The sequence below is a fragment of the Ictalurus punctatus genome, chromosome 5, assembly GCF_001660625.3.
Source record: "Ictalurus punctatus breed USDA103 chromosome 5, Coco_2.0, whole genome shotgun sequence".
NCBI lineage: Eukaryota > Metazoa > Chordata > Actinopteri > Siluriformes > Ictaluridae > Ictalurus > Ictalurus punctatus.
Genome location: NC_030420.2, coordinates 19,546,049 through 19,552,812, shown reverse-complemented (window position 1 = coordinate 19,552,812; position 6,764 = coordinate 19,546,049).

The following is a 6,764-nucleotide window of genomic DNA, read 5'->3' as shown; positions in this document are numbered from 1 at the left end:
TATGCAAATGAGGGGGCGTGGAAGAATGAAGACGAATAGTCGGTCACGTGGCTGCTCGTGTATTGTTGATTAAAAAGTCAGAAATGTTTTAAATTCCATATCTTCTATTCACTGAAATGCAAACGTGCGCTAATTTCAGTCAGGATATCAAGAGAATCCCTACATGTCTACAGCAGGCCTGTGTTGAATTAGAAAAATAAGAAAATAAAAAAATAAGAAAGCCCAGCCCAGCCTGATTCTTCTGTCCAGTTTTAGCAGGATGAGGGGGAAATCATGCCGTCACGTGCTCCCATAATTGTCCTATGTCCTGCCTGCGAAGTCGTAATGAAGACTTTTGCATTCAGGTAGCTACAAGTGTGCTTATTAGTTGGCTGAGCTATTTTAGTATCTTGGTAACCACTTTCCGCTAGGGTAAACATGTAGGCATATATATATATATATATATATATATATATATATATATAAATGCAAACAGCGGTTACAGATGTTACAGACCACTGAGAGTAAGTTGATCACTGAAACTGTCCATTCATGCACAATGATGAGTTGTTCCTGTTCGGGTGGATCCGCAGCCCATCCCACTCTGGGCGCGGCGGGAATACACCTTAAATGGTATGCAGTCCGTCACAGAGCGCTGTGCACGTGCACACACACGCGCAGATGGGCGAAAGTGCGGGGAGTGCTGCACTTACCCGTTCCTTTTTTTATTGTGAACTTTTTTTTTTTAATTCATAGTTTCTTTGTTTTGTTGTTTGGTTGAAAAGTCTCACTCCAAACCCTTATCAAGGGAAGATATTTCAATTAATAATAATTTAACTATAAACAAAAGGCCCTGTCTGCCGTCTGTCCGTTCACGTCACGTGATCTGCATAACCGAACTTATTTTCTGATCCGATTAGCAGACTCTAGAGTGTATGTACAGTATGATGTCAAGCTGTTTTTATAGTGTCCATCGGGTACATAGTGGTATGTAGTGGTATGCAGTGGGCGTGTCCGTGGGCGGAGACTAATATTAGCTGAAACACGATCTGGTTGACTGACGCACGTGTAGGTCATGCTGTGTTCTTATTCACAATTAATAGCTAGTAGTGGTGATTTTGTTTTTCTGATGCCAAAAAGTCCACGTGACTGCGACCTTACACTTCGTTCATTAGAGTAGTAGGTTAAGACAGAATTGGCTAAATCGATCTTTGTGTTATTGTTTGGATGCGTATTGTGTGTTTGCTGTTTTAGTAGACTAACATTTGTAGCGAGAATTCTGATTCAAAGCTATAGTTCACGTTCCAAGTTTACGTTTAAGATTGACATTTGTATATCCAAAATATTAAATATTTTGTTTAATTTATTATTAAATAAATGTTTAATTTGATAGCCTACCGAATATATCTATATCTATACATCGATCTCTCTCTCTCATATATATATATATATATATATATACACACACACACACACACACACACACACACACATACGATCAAATCTAATCAGATAAGGTGTGGTTTGTTATGTTTAGCTTGAATATTGGTTGCTATAGTTCAGCACTTTATAGTTGGTGTAGATGATGATCCTTTATAACTTTGAGCACCTGCCTGCTCTTCTAACGGTCTCTGCACGGCCATGTTCACAGCTTGGGTCCAGTAATTACGATGATTCCGATAGCACATGAAGATACAGTAGCATATTCTCAGGTAAAACGTTGCCTAGATTCTGTTTTCTTATTGTGCAACAAAGTGGCACACCGTCAAATATAGCCATGCTCTGTTACATGTTCTAGGTGCACGTGTGCATCAGCTTTTTATTAAATCATCCCGGTTAAATTCACTAAATTCACGACTTGCTGCATTTTCAGTACGCGTAATCCGATCCTTATTTTGCACGCGCTCTCATAGAAACAGGGCGGCGTTTAACTGAAATGCAGCATCCCTCATGTTCCCAAGATCAAAGCAATGCTAGATATCTGAGAACAAAAAAATCCAAGACAAATCCATTGTACAGAATGTGTTTCAGTGCACGCTTACCTCTCCCTTTTCAATCCGCTCCACTATGCTCCCGAACTCCGTTATATCCTCTGAGTCAGACATCGTAAATAATCCGATCAATAGAAACTGCTGTACTAAAGGGGTGTATAAAAGACCAAGGGAGGATAGCCTCCTCCTGGGAACAGAATATGAGTCAAGCCCTCCAGCAGCTCAGGGGTGCGGTTCAGTCTCCACGGATACACACTCCATGAGACAGGAGCAAGAAGAAGAGAGCAGGATTTTATGTGCTGTGCCACATGAACAGCACCCTGTGTGAGACTGGCTTGTGTCCAGAGAGCGGGCTATAATGTGACATTGATCGCTCGCTCCTTCACAAGGCAATCTGAATAAACCATAAGGACCTTCTGTCAGTTGGTGGGCGTGGCTTCAGTTATGCTGCTGAGCTGTTGTTATGTGCTCAGCCTTCAACTACAGACATTAAATGAACATTGCTTTAAATGTACTTATGTATACAAAGGAGTTTCCCTGTCATAAAATAATACTTGTTTTTCTTAGACAGCCTAATCTATTCAAAATGAGCTAAAGGTAATTAGACTGAGGTTATCCTGGATGCCCAGGCTTGCATAATGTTGGCTAATGTTACCGAAATTAATATGTTAGTGTTAGTTAAAGCAGACATAGTTTATGGCCAGACACACAGGCATATGATTTCTGTATATACTTGTTCTGTATAAAGGTACGCTGTGGTATCTGGCACCAAGACGTTAGCAACAGATCCTTTAAGTAATGTAAATTGGGAGATAGGGCCTCCATGGATCAGACTTGTTTGTCCAGGACATCCCACAGCTAGTAAGTAAGTACATTTTATTTATATAGCACATTTAAACACAGCAAAGCTAACCAAAGTGCTGAACAGAGGAAGAAACAGTGAAATAGAAAACAGAATAAAACCAAATAGAGACAGACAATAAACAATAGTAAAAATTAGATTAAAACACCTGGGAGAAGTGAGATGCTTTCAGCCTCTTTTTCAAAATGATAACAGAAGATGCAAGGCAGATGTCCAGTGGCAATTGATTCTATAAACAAGGGGCAGCGACTGAAAAGCTCTATCCCCCTTAGTTTTTAAATTGGACCGAAGGACATACAAAAGAGACCTATCAGAAGATTTAAAAAATCTGCTACATGAATGTGGTGTAAGAAGATCTTTGAGATAAGAAGGAGCTTGATCATTAAGAGTTTTAAAGACAAAAACAGAATCTTAAACTGGATCCTAAAATGGACCAGGAGCCATGCTAAAATTGGGGTGACATGATCATATTTCTTTGCCTTGGTCAAAACCCTTGCAGCTGCATCAGATACTCGATCGGATTGAGATCTGGGAAGTTTGGAGGCCAAGTCAACACCTTGAAATCTTTGTCAGGTTCTGCAAACCATTCCTGAACAATTTTTGCTGTGTGGCAGGGCACATTATCTTGCCGAAAGAGGTCATGGCCATTATAGAATACCACTGCCATGAAGGGGTGTACTTGGTCTGCAACAGTGTTTTATAGGTAGGTGGTACATGTCAAAGTAACATCCACATGAATGCCAGGACCCAAAGTTGCCCAGCAGAAAATCTCCCAGAGCATCACACTTCCTCCGCCGGCTTGCCTTCTTCCAATAGTGCATCCTGGTGCCATGTCTTCCCCCGGGTAGCGATGCACACACACCTGGCCGTCCACACAATTGAAAAGAAAATGTGATTCATCAGGCCAGGTCACCATGGCCCAGTTCTGATGCTCATGTGCCCATTGTTGCTGCCTAATATAACCCATCCCTCAATGTCAAGCAATGTTATTCACTTCACTTGTCAGTGGTTTTAATGTTATGGCTGATCGGTTTATGAGACACAGTTGCACTGAGCCTGGGTATGGCTACTTAGTGATGGCGTTGAAGGTGGTATTAGTGTGTTTGAGCAGAATATACAGATGAGGAGGTGAAAGAGCTGCACAGATGAAAGGACTAAAGTGCTGCTGCAGCACTCTTTTTATATGGCAGCAAGGGCTGTTTCTGCATTTGACTTGCCTTATAAGTGGTCGGAGAATACTTGTCAAGGTATCCATTCCTCCATAGAGAATCTCTCCAGATCCTTCAAATTTCGAGGTCCATGCTGGTGGACTCTTCTCTTCAGTTCAGCCCACAGGTTTCCTATGGGTTTCAAGTCAGGGGACTGGGATGGCCATGGCAGAATCTTAATTTTGTAGTCAGTAAACCATTTTTGGGTTGAATTTGATGTACGTTTTGGATCATTGACCTGCTGGAAGATCCAACCACTCTCTCTCTTGATATTTGATAGAGTCCATGATGCCATGTATCCTAACAAAATGTCCAGGTCCTCTGGCAGAAGATCAACCTCAAAACATTAAAGAGCCACCACCATAATTAACCATGGGCATCAGGTACTTTTCCATATGGAAAACCATTAACCGAAGTGAAAATAGAACAACATGTCAATGAAAGAAGTTCCATCCATCCATCCATTCATTCATTTTCTGTACCACTTATCTTTCAGGGCCTTGGAGAACCTGGAGCCTATCCCAGGGAGCATTGGGCACAAGGCGGGACAGGGTGCCACTCCATCGCAGGGCACAATCACACACACATTCATACAGTACGGACACTTTGGACATGCCAAACAGCCTACCATGCATGTCTTTGAACTGTGGGAGGAAACCAGAGTACCCGGAGGAAACCCCTTCAGCACGGGGAAAACGTGCAAACTCTGCGCACACAGGGCAGCGGCGGGAATTGAACTGGCGGTGTGAGGCGAAAGTGCCAACCACCAAACCACCATGCACCCTAATGAAAGAAGTTTATACCCAAGAAGTCAACACAGAATTTCATTACAATATAAATCCTCCCCCCCCCCCCAAAAAAAAAATATTTTTTTTTAAAAAATAAAACCAAAAACAATAACAAAAACCACCCAAGCAAAACGTTAATTTTGCCAATATTCCATTTACTTAGCATTTACATTTACAGCATTGGACAGACACCTTTATCCTAAATCTAGTTGACTGAAAGAGACAGGTTTGGTGTCTGATGTAGTTTTGTACTAGAACTATGAGGCTCATGTTGCAAATAATAGTAGAGGTCTATCTCACTTAAACTAACCAATGTAACATAGAAAAGTTGACATTTTGACTCCCACATCATGGGCAGGGTTGTCTGTATTCACAACATTCACACACAGTGGACTAATAGGCACCCAGACTCCCAAATTAAAAATGCAGAATTGTACCAGAAAGATGGATGATGCGGATATGATTATTTGTATTTATAAATTTGAATTACCCGTGCTATTTGGTCAAATCTCAGTAAAACACATCATTAGGTATTCAAATATAATATACATTTAATAAAATGTGGCATATTCATTCATGCATCTTCAGTAAGAGCTTTATCCTGGTCAGGGTCACAGTGGATCAAGAGCTTATCCTGACACACTCTGAATGAGACCATGAATTTTTTTTATAGAAAATATTTAAAACATGGCTGATCACCTATGTTTGGAGTAAGTACAAAATTTAATCTATTCTAAAACCTATAAATCTGTAGCTCACCTGTAATCCGAAGGAAACTTGGTGACAGATTTAGAGTGGTAGACTCAGTTGTAGAACCTTTTGCATATTTCAGAGGGGTCTCCAATACGTTCTGTAGGTCTTACAACCTATTTACTGTGGTAATATTACTTTAATTACATAAAGCATAAAAGTAAGTGACCAAAACAAACATTGTATTCCATACTTATTGTGGGTCCTTGTGACATTAGGGTATTAAGTAGCAGTTTCCACTATTCTGCTTGCTTACAGATAATCCAATATTAAGCTACATTGCTAACTATATAAACATGAAAGTCAATATTGGCTTCCAATTAGAAGAAGCTAGCTATATATAAAAATCATCACAGTATACATTATGGTAATACAGTGCTCAAAAATCTTATTTAGGAATCATAAAGACACAGGACTATGGTAATCCCAGTTCAACTTAAAAAAAAGTGGATAACGTAATACCCAAACTTCCATATTGCTTCAGATCTTGTAAGGGAATTATATTACATTGGTCTATCTACAGACAAATAACGGCAAGTCCTTTTACAAATACTGACACAGATATTTCGTTAGATGTTGCTTATAAACTCCCAGACTTGATGTACTAGTGATTAAACTGACACAAGGTTAATTGTGTAGTAGACTTTCATGCACTAACTAAATTCAGTTAAAGCTAGCTGGCCTGTCAGTTGACTTGTAACGCATGTGTTGCAGCTACAGGAAATTCAATCGAAGCAAGAGCCATTTTACTTCCTCTGAATCAATAATGCTAGACGTGTCTACTGCCTTGAAGCTGCATCTCTGACATCTCTGATCTCAGCTGTCTTTTCTGGAACACAACATAAACACACCATGAGGAATAATGGAGCAGAAAGCATTAATATCAACTTGGTCTGATCATGCAAGTCTGCGTATCAAGTTTAGTTAATTTGCAATTTTATTACATATAACACTTGATTTTTTTATTCAAATGATTCTGTATATGGTTCTTTGCTTAAAGATGATTGTAGATCGATGAGTGGAGTATATATATACACACAGCATACAGATGATATACAGCACCAATATGCTGATTACTGTTGTATCTGAATTAGGTATACTGTTTACATTATGCTATACTGTAATATTTGATACATATGCATGTGCACATGCTACACGATTTAACAAGGTTCCCTACTTTTTAAGA